The sequence below is a fragment of the Stegodyphus dumicola genome, chromosome X2, assembly GCF_044657685.1.
Source record: "Stegodyphus dumicola isolate Sdum_Otavi_A_Nest chromosome X2, ASM4465768v1".
Lineage (NCBI taxonomy): Eukaryota > Metazoa > Arthropoda > Arachnida > Araneae > Eresidae > Stegodyphus > Stegodyphus dumicola.
In genome coordinates, this window is record NC_140781.1 from 113,450,787 (window position 1) to 113,467,586 (window position 16,800).

Genomic DNA, 16,800 nt, shown 5'->3' on the forward strand with positions numbered 1-16,800 from the left:
TATATGTTTCTTTATTTTATAAGCTTTATTTAATTTTTAATCAACTGAGAATTTTATCTTCTTCTCTATAAATTTCGTGCTAATCTTTTGATCTCATCTCATATTTGTAGAAATTAAAAAATTTTAGTTGCTCTTTTTTAGTTTAGCACCATTAAAATTTTAGGCTAATACATTCTTCCTATACAATTAACCAAGTAAATTATAGTTTACTCCAAAAAAAAGCTTTACTATTTGAGGCTACTATTTTGTATACAAGATACAAAAATACGAAACCTATAAATGCGATGAAATTAGAAAAGAAGGGATATCTCAAGGACAGCTTGAAACTGTCAGTCTGAAAATCTATGAGTAATCTTATTCACGCCAGGTTTATTTTCAGAAAGCATTCAAGAGCTTAATTCTTCCTTGAAAAATTTGCCATTGCTATACTCTCAATTAAAGAGTTCATATTAATTATGTCTTGTTCTTTCCATGCTGTACCATAAGCAAAGCTTAAGTAAAAATTTACGGTGATTTCTAAAAAATGTTTTAAAAAGGTAATCAGTTTCCGGTAAAATCTCTGAACTTTTGAATTCAGCTTATGTCATTGTTGCTGATGTTTTGCTCAGTTAGTTTAAGCAATGTCTTCAACATTTTCTCTGAAGCCTAGTTCAAGTAAATGTTCCACATTAAGTCGTTTTTTGCCGTTATTTCTCTCTTCTTCTCTTTTTCTTTCTATGATCAATGTGTAGCGTTATATGCTTACTCTGTAAAGTTTTCGCCTTCCTTACCGCGTGCCTTTGTGGTGTAATTAGAAAGCAAGTCTGGATAATAACGGAAACGGCCGGAGTTCTAATCCCGGCGAGTGCACTCCACGTTTTTCATATCTCCTTCTTCAAACAAACCTAAGGACACTACAGTGGAATCCAAACTAAAAGGTGGTGGACAATAATTCGTCATCACCAGGGTTTGTCTACTGAGTCCCTGCTCTATAGACGCCATTTATATGGCGGAGAATGTAAGGTTTTTCTCCCATCTTGCTGCCTGCCTTCGTGGACTAATTGGAAAGCACGTCGGTTCCTACCGGTAGGTCCAGAATTCGAATCCCGGCGACGCACTGCATATTTTTCACATCTCTTCCTTCGGAAGAAAAACTAATCACTCTGCAAATTGGCTTCTATAATGTAAGCAATTTATTAGGCAAACGCAGCAATTTACACCCATGTCCATAAATTAAGGATAATTCTACGAAACTCTAAAGACTGACACTACGAAAGGCTGACATTATTACCATTCTTTCCTAAATTTAGATTCCCGCTCTGCATTTAAACTGCCATCATTTACATTTTCTGATGGAGTAGAGAAAACATTAGAAGAATAGAAAATTTTAATATAAGAAATAACGTGATTATTAAAGTAATTTTTTCAAATTCAGGCTTACAAAAATTTCCTGTCAAGTAATATAAAAGCATTCGACACAGCACGTAAAACCTATTGTCTACAAAGGAATAGCTTTTTTCTTACACGATAAAATGAATGACTAAGCCTGTTACTTTCCTTAAATGCGTAAGTTTTAGAACTTAATTACATAGCTTTAATAGATTCGAAAGGAATAAGCTTTGGAATACTTAAATCGCAATTTACGGATATGCAATATGAAAAGTTATTTGTTATCAGTTTGGCATGAGTTCCTACGTAAAGAAACTGAAAAGACTAGTAATAGTGCTATTCGTAATAAAGCTGTGTCTTTAGAGTTTCAAGTATCTAACACTCTGCTTTTATTTATGTATATAAGCCAAGATGTATAAAAGATACTGATATCATTATATCCGTTTTCAAAGAAAGGCAACATGTAATCAATCTTATAAAAATTATTACATCATGGAAAGATGATAGTTCCGTACAATCTTATATTCCAAAGGTCATCATTTGATGTGTGACGCCACCTTTTATTTCATTTCATTCTCTTTTAAGACACAGACAAGTGAGTAACACTATTGTTTATTCTAAAGATAATGCCTTTGTTTAGATAGCCGTATACCCAATGGCATTTATCAGCAATATTTCCTTTGTTTTTTTTGCATTAAAGTTCGTTTGCTGATAATATAATTAGTCCCGTGAAAGATATTTCTCTCTTTCTTTCCTTTCATTGTTCTTTTTCCGTTTTGTTGTCACTATTCTATGTAAACTATTACACAATGTCTAGAAAGATGACAATTTTTTTTTAATTTTATTCGAAGGAGGATTTTAGTGAGAAATTAGAGTTTATTTGACTTAATACAAATCCGTTGGATGCTGTGACATGTGCGCAACTTATCTTCATTCAATTATTTTACAAACAAGCATGTACTAATATTAACTGCATTAATTTAATTTTGTAAAACATTGCTCATTATTTTAATCCAGTTGAATGAAAAACATGATGGTCAGCTTGGTGTAAATAAATGGGCGATAATTTTAGCAAATGAAGCTCTAGAGTTTAAAATATATTATATTATCACATACGGAGACAATTTTCTTGTTAACTAAATGACATTTTGTAAGCATTTGATGTTTAGTGCAATGCCATGCTATATACTGCCTCTTGCATACCGCACAGGGAGATATCGCACTGCTATTAATCAAACAATTAAATTTGATGCAGCAGGAAAATATTCCATTAGATTAAGCAAGAAATTCTGAGTGTTTTATATTGAAAGAAATGCAATATAAATACAAAGAGAACCTAATTTGTAAATTGCACTAAATCTTAGAAAAGTACGACATTGAGTAAGAGGTCATTACAAAAGACAGTTTAATTTCTTTTGATTCTCATGAAAGCTGCTGTCTCTTGACCATTCTCTCCTAACCAAATTTATTATATCTGTTAGGAAATATTTCGATGTCATTATTAGGAAAGACATTTTGGTTCAAGACACAGCACGTAAAACTCAAGACAGTTCCTTTTGGGAACTTTAAATGGGAATATTTTAACATACCGAAGACCATATTTTCAAAGCACTACAATCGGTAAATATTTTTACTCCTAGAATGTAGTATGCTTTTGTAATTGTTAGATAAAACTATGTATTTAACTCACAAAAACTAAGCTAGATTCTAGTAATTTTAGTAGATAACAGAAAATATTGTGCCTTTTTATTCCTACAAATTGTTTGACATTCAAACAAGCCCAAAACTGTTATCATTCTAACCATTTTATTTATTACCATAAATGTTATCATGATAGAAAAAGAAATCACGATTATCATCCAATTTTAGCTGTGATAGTAAAACTTCTGTCACTCAGTGCATGAGAACTTGTATCCTATAAGGGATTCAAAGACATTTTGTATTTAAATCAAATTATAACGGAAACATTTTGTACATAATCGAAAGATATATTTAATTACAGATATGAAATATAAAGCTTTACAGCTCAATGCGCAAAATCTTTCGACCAAATAGGTCTCTCTTTTTAGTCTACTACTACTTTCTACTTTTGTATTCAAATAATTTATATATTAAAACTGAACTAGAATTTAGCAATTCAAAATAATCATGAAGTAAAATTAAAAGATAGAGTGAAAGATAACAGAGAAATTAATTAAAGAGCAGTTTTAATTCAATTCAAAAATTTTCAAATTACATTAGTTGAAAGCTGCATCTACAATTGCTTAAAAGTGTATGTATTTACACTGACAAAACTATGTCTTATTAATTAGTTAATTGTTAAAATTAATTTTAAAACTTTTAGCAGTCATAATATTTTTAATTTATCATTTCAGTATTCATGAAATTTTTAATTTAATCTAAATTAATAAATAATAAAATAAAAGAGATAATAAAAGATAATAATAGTTAATAAAAGAGAATAATTAAATAAACGAACTTGAAGCCAAGAAATCGTTACTTTAAAGTTATAAAAATTCTTACAAGTCCAGCTGGTGTGTTAAGTAAAAACATTAATGAAGACCGTTTCAAAAATTGGTGTATAGTCCAGTTTGAATCCGAAAGTATGATTCAAGCAGTAAGCAGCAATTTAAAAAGCTTTTTAAATTTCATTAAATATAACCTAAGAGAAGCCGTTTAAATTTTATAATATTTTGACATATATTTGCTAAAACACGTGTTTACCCCCCCCCACACACACACACAAACACAGCACAAAAAAAAAAAAAAAAAATTAGTTTCCTAATTATGCTTTTAATGCATTTGTTACTGATTTATAACTCGTTTCATTCCTGCTCCTCACCCTTTATACTTCTCCTTGATAAAATTGCATTAGTAATTCTAAACAAAGCTTAAATGATTTAAGGAAATTAGTTGCAGAATATCTGATGAGTGTTTGATTTCATTCTTTCTTAAAAGGGAAAGGAGTGTAGACGTATTTGTTAGAACCATATGGGAAAGGGGAAATGTTACATCTTTATAATAACTTCTGTTTTAAAATACGTCAAATACAACACATTAATAGATTTAACCATACAAATTCTTTGCTTTATAACGTTTACGATAAAGGAACGGCCGTTTGCATCTGAAAAGTAAATGTAACTGTATATAAAATTTTATTAGCGTGTTTTATGACGATGATGTAATAAAACGATATAATTTCATTCAGTTAAACCTGCATTTCGAAAAGTTATAGTTTAATAATACGTATCCTCTTTAATTAAAATAACCTTGAAAATTTGGAGGTGTTATCTGAAAAAGAAAATTCGCTCGCAGTTTATGTTAATTTTCCAAGTTGGAAAAAAGACTTTTGCTCTCTTGTTTTTCATCCAGATGCCTTCGCACCCAATTTTCCCTTCTCGGGAATAATTCTTCTGCTTGCTTTTTATGTGTCATTACTTTTTTTTCGTTAGCTTTAAGGATATTAGGTATTTTCCCCTCCTTTCTGCATGGCTTTGAGGTGTAACTGCAAGCACATTCGATGCGTATTCGAGAGGACCAGGGTTCAAGTTTCGGCGAGGGCACTGCACATTTTTCACATCTCTTGCTTCAAAAATACTTAATGGCTCAGCAAGTGGCACCCGAACTGAAAGGTGGTGAATGATAATCCTTCACCATCAGGGTCTGGCGATTGGGTCCCATAAACTCCAGTCTCTCTTTAAAAGGGGAAGTATATAAGGTATTTTCTCCCTCTTTTCTGCATGCCTTCGTGATGTAATTGGAAGCATGTTCGACGCGCGTTCGAGAGGTCCAGAGCTCGAATCCCGGAGAGAGCTTTGCACATTTTCATGTTTCCTGCTTACAAAAATCTTTATGCATCTACAACGGTAAAAGATATTTTCCTATTCAGCGAATTTTTGTATAGGCAGTCTATTTGAAAACCCATTCCTTTACTTAACCAAAGGTCTTTCGAGCCTGTCGTCTATGTGATATCTAAATATATCATTCTGAATATAATTCAAAGGACTGAAACTGCCCATTCTTTCGTGAGTGCAAAGGGTGAATAGACGCCTATTTATGTCTCAAAGTTGTGCAGAAAGTGTTTATCAGCGATTAAGCAGCTCTTCAACTATACCATGAAGGCTCATAAATGCCAGAGTATTTGTGATGGCATTTGTCAACAAGCTTTCAAGACAGCAATACTGCGTGACCCATAACATTAATATAATGCATTATCTGTGCAAGCAAAAATGTGTTCAATACAACTGATGATTTCGGAATTTTCATAAATCAAACCCGAAAAGATATTCTGGAAATAAAAAAGGTTTAGTGCTTGAACATGGTTCTCTCACTTTGGCCGCGTGAATTTAATAAAATAAATCATATAAATTGTATGAAAAATCAACTGATTTAATGAATTTAATATTTAAAGAAATACATAAAATGTGACATCTAAAAACCTTACATGATTATAAGCGATTCCATATAAATTTTACAACATACCTTTATGTTGTAAAGTGTTTTATTTTAAAAGCAAGTGCTCTCCTTTACTTCATGTGAAACAAATGTCAACTGTGCTGCTGTTCTTGCCTCTTATTGTTATCATATACTCGGAGATAAACCAAACAGAAGGAAATCTCAAAGCATATATGATTCTAATTCCAGCTTAGACAATGTCTATCATGTGAGTTAGTCGATTTTTATCCGTTTCAATACAGCATGAAAGTAAAGTTCCATTTCACTTTGTTCCGAGTAGATAAATGATTGACATATTATTTGAACTACAGAAACTCAGGCAATCTATCATTTTAACTTGGCTTATAGATCTAGATTATTTTTTTTTCATTTGCTTTTTGACAATATCTAACTATGGAAAGTCAGGCAATTTACCACTTTAACCTGGTATCTAAAGCTATTTTATTTCTTTCTAATATCAACTCACTATATACAGCATGAAATTTTCATAATAAAGAGGTTACCGAAATGCTATGAGTGCTATTAACTTAACCAACATTAAAACTTAGAAGCTCTTGTACAGGAAGGCTCAGTGGATGCTTACTACCAAATACATGACAGTCTGCTCAGTAGCAAAGCAATGATTAGAGGATAGATGTCCCGATGTTTTAATAAAACACATATACTTTTATTCACATTAGAATTATCACAAAATAATATTTCTTACTGAAATACTTGCCAGCCATATATACAGGTTTTTTTTAAATTAGCCGGTTACTTTTATGTTTAAATGTTTCTATTTAGGTGTTGACGTCAGTAAGTCTTGAATTAAACATAAATAAGGTAAGCTAGAAAAGCCCCTAGTTAACTTGCATCAGTAACTATTGCTTATCAGCTACTAATATTTCTGAATCTTACTGAGCTAGAGAGGAAGCTGACTTGTGAGTATAAATTATTTTCTGCCTAGCATTTAGTTAGAGATAGTTTAGGTTGGTATAAATTTTAAGAAGTTTGACTAAGACTTATTTTTTGTTAATTTCTCAGTTGTTCTGATTATTTTTACATTAGAAGCACTGAACAAATCATCTATAATTTTAGCTTTCAACCTTCTGAAGGCTATCGAACAAACATTTGACTTCTTGAATTCTAACTGATTACAACACAGACAGCTCTTATTGAAGCGATGATTAATCTAAGCTAGATAAGGCTTACATATTTTAGAGTAGAAATATTACTGTGTGTAAAAATATGATTCTGCACTTTTCTAATACATCCCATTAGTAAATTAACTCCTCGCATTCAACTAAATCAGGGTACACTTGCATTTGTAAAGTTTGACAGTAACCTTTAGTAAATATTGTGTGACATTAGTTTAAAGTGTAAATAGTAATTAATTTTAGCTCATTAAAAATTCTGAGCTTTCTGCCAAAGAAAGCAATAACTTCGATGTTTTGCTTCGTTGTTTTATTGCAAAAAAACTGTCATTTCCCGCTATAAATTTATAATGAGCATTGTCCATCGAACATAACTTTCAAAAAAGTGTTTCTGATGGTTTAAAAATAATGATTTTGATATGTGTGAAAAAGAACATGGAAAATTCACGAAAACATTTTAGCTGTTGTATCCAAGTCAGTCAGCTACGAATCTTATAAACATCAATTAATCAATTTGAAAAGCACTGAAAATGTCTAGAATACACCGAAAGAGACACGACAGGATCATTTTCCATGCGCAGAATGGACGAACGTGACAATGCTTGCCTACATATAACAAAACTCCAGAAGCTTTTCGATGAGTATTGCTGCCTAACCCGCTGTATTCAGCAGGTATCACTCTAGACGGTGTAGTGGTTAGTAACGCTGACTGCCGTACCGATGGGCTCCGTTCGAATACCGGAGGAGGCATGGTTGTTTGTAAGCGTATATTGTCTGTGTGGTGGAGGGGTACTCAGAATACACGGCGAGCCTAAAGTCTCCTCAAGTGGACGGAGGTAGAGAAAGAGGGATGAGAGACCCTCGGACCACCCTTTCCAGGGTGTTTTTCCCAAAACTCGGATGGAACCTTAACAGCTAGGAAGGCTCTGGAATACCTAATTTATACCTATGAAAATGCACAGTTCATTTCATGATGCCGGACCTTGCTTCAACGTGTACTTTATTCAAAAAAATGTTGCACCTTCAGATAAGCATTTGTTTTGATCTGTGTATTGCAGTCCTTCTGGGGAGCAGCTCATTTGCTACCAGGGTATTAAAAATTGGTTAATGACGGAATTGCTTCAAAACAAGTAGCCTTCTTTTTTCATGGAATCCATTTTTTCCGTAATTGAATGTTGCAGCTTCTGATGGGAAACACTTTGAAGAGATCATTGATTTTGAAAACAAACAAGTGTCTTTTGTTTGCGTGAAAAAGGGCGGAGTCATAATTATGTACCCAGTATAATGTTTCTTTTATTTCTAATTTGATTTTGCTCATTTATGATAAATATATTATATACCTTTTCTACGCTCATGTAAATACGATTCAAAATCCCGCGTGGAAAACCTCGAACTATCGTTTGTTAAACTATATTAAAGATCTAAAAACGAAAGTAGAATAATTAATCAAAAATAACTTTGTAAACTTAAAGGATTGATTTCCCAATTTCCCTTTTTAATTCTTCTTGTTTTCCAGTTAAATAATTTTCTTGAAAGTTTTTACAAAAATTTACTTTTCACCCTCTTAATATTTAATCATTAGTGTATCATGACCTAAAAATCGAATTTGCATAATTAGTGCATGAGTAGAATGAAAATAATTAAGAAATAATTAAACTAATAAAATAATTAGAAATAATTGTCTTAAACACAGATAAAACTGCTATTAGATTACTCGATAACCTTGACGACGAATATCTATAGAGAATGAAGCCTAATCCAGCTAAACAAACAAATATTATGTGATTAATTATTTATAGCGGAATGTATATATAAAACAAGAAATTAGGTCTCCAGTTACAAATCTGGAATTACAGGTTTATGCTTTTCATTGTCAACAGGTTTCAAATGCGACATCACAATATTTTGTTTTTCGTATTTACTTCGCTTCCTGTATACTTATAAAGTTACGAGCCTCAAAAACAGATATGAATTTTATTAAACTAGAAAATGGTAATTATAAGGCAAAAAAAAACTAATGCAAAAGTCTGAACATGTATCAGACAACTTAAGTTACTCTTTTAATTATTTTCTTAAAAAATGTCGTCAAAAGTTAAGTAACCTAAAAATGACAATCTGTAACTTATTCCGAAAGACAAGCTTAGATACTAGCAGCGTCCAAGCATTTTTATTCTAATGTTTACACCAAGAAATTTTTATTTCTCTTTCAAATTAAAAACGGAAAGCAGAGCTTGCTTTGTATATTACTCAACATCGTGATTTTTCTAGGGCAAATAACTGTCTTTGGTATTTAAATTAGACAGCGTTGTAAAATTTCATTGTGATTTCTTTAACACTTTCATTAAAAAATTAAATATAAATGATTAAACGCTTTTTCAATATTAGATCTACATTTTAGTTGTTTCTTCAAAATATGATCTGAACATCTATAATTGTAATAAAGTTGACAATGCTAAAAATTTTTAGAAGTGTTTCAAACTTCAGATTAGCTTAAAATAATATTCGGATTGAGAACTGTTTTCCACTGGAGTTACATATTACCTATCTTCCCTATTTAAGTTTAAAATTAATTCTGATGAAGTAATTTTGTATGATAGGTGCGGAATAGTCTTTACAAGTCAATGGAAGCAATCAGTTTTTATCTTGAAAACACACATTGCGTCATCCAACTTGCATGAACGTGAAAAAAGTAAAGCAGCCGATTTTAGGTAATAATGCTTAGTGATTTCCTGGAACGTCTGAGCGATCTACTGGTTCAGGATGACCGCCCGACAGCAGTATATGAAAATGACGTGAGCGGAAGCTGACCGCGCGAAAAAATAATGACAAAAATCGATTTTAGGGTCACTCGTGGTCACAACGGTCAATGGTAGCTTTCAACGGAAGAAACTTTACTAGAATATTTTATGTTATTGCGGTCAAAACGAAGCGTTGACCCCTCAACATGACATGCAAGAGGCGCTAAATAAGAGAAACCATTGCATTAGCTCGATCGTCCGTATAGCGAAATGCATTGAATGACGCTTCTATTATTAACAAATAGCTCTATCATTAACGTTAGCAGAAAGTTGATACCGTTATAAATAAAATACTTTTAAGCAGAATTAAGTTCTGAAATAGCTTCTAACCTTTTCATGAAAAAATACTTTGAAAGCTTTTAATATATTAAAAATTTATTCTGTAAAGTACAATTAACGTGCTAAGCTTAATATAATTCACTGTAAATTTTAAAAATGCTTGATAAACCAAGAATCTTCTTGTTTCATTTCTTATAACACAGATAAAAAGGCTTGCTGTACATTTTAAACACTTTAATTTTTTTGTTTGTTTTAGTTTTGAGAGAGAAAACAGAAAAACTATTTGTTTAAATTTTTTGTGTTTTAGTATGCTTGGTTATTTTGACTGATTTTGTTCAAAAGAAGTAAATAAAAAAATATATAAATAATTATTAATTTTTCTAATGACTCTAGTGTGCTTATTACTATATTAATCTAAATCATATGGGATGTAATACTAATAATGGTGTAGAGATATTAGGATTTTTTGGAAGCCAAAGAGATGAAAAATTAGCAACCGCCTTCGCCGGAAATCGAACCACGGACCAGCGTGCAGAACCACTACACCACGAAGGACGCTAGGAAAGTGAGAGAAATACCTTTTAATGGGATATTTAAAATTTAAGAGTTGTCAAAATTTAAGAGTCAAATTGGAGAGTCTATTTAAGCGATAAAAAGGAATTAAAAGTTATCTTTGGAAATAATTCCTCCTTTTTTTTATTTTTGACCTTCTCCGGAGATATGAATTCCTTGTTAATATTTTATTTAATGAACACTTCAGTTACATTGCTTTAGGTGGTTTTGACATTTTAAATATAATCACTTTGCATTCTAACGGATTTTGATAAGATTGCTTTCTATTAAAAAATTACAATATTTTCGAAATATGTAACACAAAAATAACTGCCAGCGTACTGTATTAATGTACTAGTATTTCAAATTCACATTTTTGATACTATTCAGTGAAGGAACAATAATTCCTAATTAAAAAGATTCATTCTTTTTTCCTTAATACTACGCAGTATTAAAAATGTTTCAAGCCAAGTGAAAGTTTTCAAATTCGTTCCATAATTCTTTTAAGTGCAAATGGTTTTAAATGATGTCCTAGTCTGCTGATTCTTTATACGTTTTACTTCTAACAGTAAGTATTTATGATATTAAATTATTGTTTCATCTTTATTGATTCTTAAAAACAAACAGTTCTTTTAAACATACAACATAGTCAATATGTGTAGCGAAGCGGTATCTTAACTTTAAATTAATAAACCTAAGAATACATCAATGCGAGTGGACTGTAAAATTTAACCTTTATTCGGCGGTTTGAACTTTCGAACACAACACAGCACAAAGTAAAACGACAGAGTTACAATTAGCGGTTTTTAAGAATGCAAGAACAAAATGCGAACTACGCATACAATCTGCGCATTGCGAAATAATATCTAACAGACAGGCAGAGAGCTCTGGTGGCTGAAACATTCCGCCCGGCGTTGAAACATCGTTTCAAAATAAATAGCTTTTACAAAATGAAATTATCATAACAATATTAAATTATGCAAAAATGTATCATTAAAATATTCACAAGAAAACATAATATGAAATTATGCAATGAAACTAAATTGTTCTCAAAACAGATGCACAGAAGCCTTGATACAATTCAGGAACTTATATAGCTAAAGCAAAGTACAAAGTTATAATGCTTTAGGAAAAAAACTTAATCATTGATAGGCAAAACACTAAGTTTGTGAATTGGCCTTTTGAAAACTCCGTTAGCGGTTTTGATCTTCACGATACGCACAATATTATCTGAGCTAGGAAAATCTTCCTGGTTTTCCTCTTCGAGACACAAAGCGCATTAAAGCGGCAATAAATGATTCTGATGTAAGATTACCTACTAATTCAATATGTATAGCTCTTGTAGTAAAACACACGAATACACAAATGTAGCATTTCATTGGTTTTACTCCTCGACCTTGCCTGGGCTTCACTTTAAATGGCCCGGCGTAGTCAATTCCAACTTTGGAGAAAACCTTTGACGGAACGACTCTAGACGATGGTAAATCAGACATTATCTGGGTAGATGTTTTAGCTCGTACACGATGACATTTCACGCATTTCCAAATCTGTTGTCTTACAACTGACCTAGCGTGGATTATCCAATATTCTCTTCTAATTACTGATAGCAATAGCAGGGGGCCTGCATGAAGATGGAATATATGAAAATGATTCACTATAATCTGTGTTATGTGATGTTTCTTGGGCAACAAAATAGGATATTTTCTGTCCTGCGCGATGTTGGATTGTCTTAATCTTCCTCCAACGCGTATAAGTCCATTCTTATCGATAAACGGGTTCAAAGAAAGGATCTTACTATTTGAGTTTGACGGTTGATTCTTTTTCAGAAGATTATATTCATTAAAAAACTCATCCATTTGAACTACTCTAACAATTGCATTTCTAGCGTATTGCAATTCTTCGGTTTTAAGGTAACCCTTAAGTCTTGTTGCGGTAGATTTAGCTGAATTATTCGCAAACCGAAAACACCATGCGATGATTCTTTTAAGTTTCAAAAATGATGAAACTTTATTAAGGACTGGAATTTGCGAAGCGACTGTTCCAATTGAACAAGAAATATTTTTCCGTTGTTCCCTTAAAGACTCTTCTGAAAATGGTAAGTTGATAGAGAACGGAATATTATTTGAATTAAGCCACTGAGGACCTGTCCACCACAAGTCATGAGTAGAAAGCTCTGAAGGCAAAAGACCTCTTGATGCGCAATCAGCTGGATTCTCCTCTCCTTTTATGTGATTCCAATGCGATGAAGGTAAGACTGATTGAATTTCTGAAACGCGGTTGGCTACAAATGTTTGCCAGCGTGTTGGTTCTGATTGTATCCAGGACAAAACTATCATTGAATCACTCCATGCGTAAATACTGTCAACATGAATTTGCAATGAATTCTGCACAGCTTGAACCAAATGCACTAATAGAACTGCAGAGCAGAGTTCTAAACGAGGAATAGAGATTACTTTCAGGGGAGCTACGCGAGTTTTTGATGTTAGTAGCTGCACCGAAATTGAAGAATGATTTGAAGACTTTAAATAAATCACTGCGGCGTAAGCTTTCTCTGATGCGTCACAGAAACAATGAAGTTCTACATTTGTAGATTTGGGCAATAATACTCTCCTAGGAATATGAATGCATTCAAGATTTGCGATATCTTCACAATAGATTTTTCCATCTTTGATTGATTTCATCTGGCAAGGGATCATCCCACGAGATTTGTAATTTCCATGTCTTGAAGCAAGATTTTTGCTGCAACTATAAAAGGTGCTAACCAACCAAGTGGATCAAAGATTTTCGAAATAGAAGATAAAATTATTCTTTTAGTAGAACACTCTCTGTTTTCGAGATTTCCAAAGTGGCAAGTAAACTCGTCTTGCGTTGGATACCACTCCAAACCCAATAATTTTATTGATTTAGTATCAACTACTGCACATGAAGAATTTGAGTTCCGAGCACTCAAAGCAGTTTCCAAAATCGAGCGATCATTAGTACACCATTTATGCAATTGAAAGCCACCTTTTTGTAAAAGTTCACTCAGTTGGGAAATTAACTCTACTGCGTCTTCTACTGTGTCTGAACCAAATAGGACATCATCAATATAACAATTGTGTAATATTATTTCAGCTGCCTTTGGGAATTTAGTTCCTTCCTCAATTGTCAGTTGTTTGAGTACGCGAGTAGCCAGGTATGAAGCGGAAGTAGTGCCGTACGTAACTGTGCACAACCTGTAAGTTTTAATCGGCTTCGATGGATCATCTCTCCAAAATATTTTTTGGTAATCGCGATCTTCATCATGAATTTGAACTTGTCGATACATTTTCAATAAGTCGCTAGTAATGGCTATGGGATAGCATCTAAACCTCAAAAGAATAGTAAATAAGTCGTCTTGTACCTTGGGACCATTCATTAGCGTGTCATTAAGCGATATCCCTGATGTAGTTTTGGCACTAGCATTGAAAACGACGCGTAATTTTGTGGTAAGACTGGATTCTTTTAGCACGTGATGATGAGGTATATAATAATGAAAATTTACTTTATCTGGATTATCATCGGATAATTCTTCCATGTGTCCAAGTGATAAATATTCGGACATGAAGTCTTTATACTGTTGATATACTTCAGGAGTTTTTATTAATTTTTGTTCCAGACTAAGAAAGTTGCGAAAGGCTGATGGTCTGGAATTACCTAACTCATTTCTTTTAGGCTTGAATGGCAGTTTTACTGAGTAACGACCCTTTTCACTACGCACGTGATTTTCCACGAAATGATTTTCACACAATCTTTCCTCTTTAGTTAAAGGTTTCGATGTGGGAATTTGTTCCAAATCCCAAAATGATTTAACTAATTTCTCCGTGTTTACGTTTAGCGTATTGACTGAAACCTGCTTACGGTTTGGGAATTCAAAATGTGTAGTTCCAGCAATTATCCATCCTAACTTAGAACAACATGCAAATGGAAGATTTTTGCCCCTTTTAATTACCTCGCCATTTATTAAAGTAAGGAATACATTAACTCCAAGTAAAATATCAATTTCTCCCGATTCATGAAATGTAGGATCTGCTAAAGTTAAATCCTGGAAATTTTCATATAAATTCAAAGGTAAAGTTACACTTGGAATGTTTCCTGTAATTTTGTCTATTATGTAAGCGGATGTTGAAATTCTGTAATTAGTATTAAAATGAGGTGTAAACAACAAGTCAACTTCTCCAGTAGTAGTTGTATTGAAAGTACCTAAGCATGACACTAATATCTTCGAATCCTTTATGCTCAATCCTAAATTGATAGCTGTTTTCCGACGAATGAATGATTTTTCACTACCTGAATCTAGTAAACATCTACAATTTATGAATTCCTGGTTTGAGTTTTGAACCTTAATTAAAGCAGTACACAAAAGTACATGACTACGTTTACCATTAGCATGAGCTCCAAAATGTTTATTTTCATAGTTGTTTGCACACACAGTTGGAGAACCCTCACTCAAGTTGTTTTCTGGTTTAATTTGCGATTTCGGAACAAACACTTGTGCTTCCGGTGAAGGGAATCTAGATGCATTTTTTGGTTTGAAATTATTTTCTAAATGCAAAATGCTATGATGATGCTTAAAACAATGCTTGCAGGTGTTTGCACTCTTACACATTTTAACTTTATGGACATTAGACAAGCAATTAAAACAAAGTTTATTAGTCTTAGCAAACTCTATTCGGTTTTGCACTGGTAAATTTAAAAAATTAGAACACCTGTATAAAAAATGATCTTCTTTACAAAATAAGCAGGTAGAATTAGAAATCAGAGAAGTAACCCTATTATACACTGGTTTATCTGATTTATGCGTTTTACTAACTAAAGGTTTACTGTTCTGTAATGTTCTAGCGTAATTCTTCAAAAATTCTATCAAGTCATTCAACTTTGGTATTTCATCTTTTTTTAATTGACGCTCCCACCACAACTTTGTCGAAACGTCAAGTTTTTGCAAAATAATATACAACAACAAAGTATCACTAAAATTATCTATCCTTTGATCTAATATTTCCAATGAGCGAGTTATTTCGTTTACGTTATCTACTAAACTTAATATCGAGGATGCAGATTCCGTTTGTAATTGTGAAACGTTAAGAATTCTTTTAATAAAGGCAAATATCTGTTCTCTCTTATTAGAAAATCTCTCTTCTAGTAAATTCCAAGCAATACTGAAATTTTGATCAGCTATGGGAATTGACTGAATAATGCGATAAGCATCATTTTTCAAAGAACTCTTTAAATATTGTAATTTTTGAGCTCCAGAAAGATTTGAATTGTTGCGAACACTAGCGTTAAATAAATCTTTAAATGTTATCCATTCAGTTAAATTTCCGCTAAATGTGGGTAAAGATAATTTTGGTAACTTTAAACTTTCAGAGATTGATTCAGGTACGACAGGTTTGTCGCCATTTGCATTTACTACCTTGTAAATCTTTAACTTACGAATAATTTTTAAGTGAACCTCCTCAATTTTCTCTAAAATCGACTGTTCTTCGTCAACGAAAGTGTCTATTTTTTCATCATCACAATTTGTATAAATTTCTCTAAATAGAGATTTAAAATCTTCCTTAAAAATTTTACATTTTTCTAAGATTAATTCAGCTTCAGCATTATCTAAGTTATCATAATCTATTCTCTCAATGAATTTAATTAACTGTGTTTTCAAAATTTTCTTTCGCTTTTTTTCTATATCTGACATTTTGAAAATATTCTAAATTCTCGATTTTACTAATACTTTAAACACAACAATAGTAGCAATAAGGAAATCTCAAATGCAATTAAAATGCGTTAGCTATTTCACTCACCTCGAACATTGTATGCATTCCGTAAGTCTTGAGAATTCTAAACCGAAATTGCATTATCAACTCCATTACGGACACGTAGAATTCTTATTCACAAGCGCGGGTTTTTCTCGAAGCTCCGGCGTATGACGACCAAATAATGTAGCTTTGCGGTATCTTAACTTTAAATTAATAAACCTAAGAATACATCAATGCGAGTGGACTGTAAAATTTAACCTTTATTCGGCGGTTTGAACTTTCGAACACAACACAGCACAAAGTAAAACGACAGAGTTACAATTAGCGGTTTTTAAGAATGCAAGAACAAAATGCGAACTACGCATACAATCTGCGCATTGCGAAATAATATCTAACAGACAGGCAGAGAGCTCTGGTGGCTGAAACAATATGAGTGCTCTCATTTTT

The 16,800-nt window shown here is 32.4% G+C and overlaps 1 protein-coding gene across 1 annotated transcript in view; it reads right to left on the bottom strand.

Moving 5' to 3' along the window:
* LOC118193825 (uncharacterized) overlaps positions 1-16,800 on the bottom strand; it is a 207,169-nt gene that overhangs the window by 122,599 nt on the left and 67,770 nt on the right. The window lies entirely within an intron of this gene.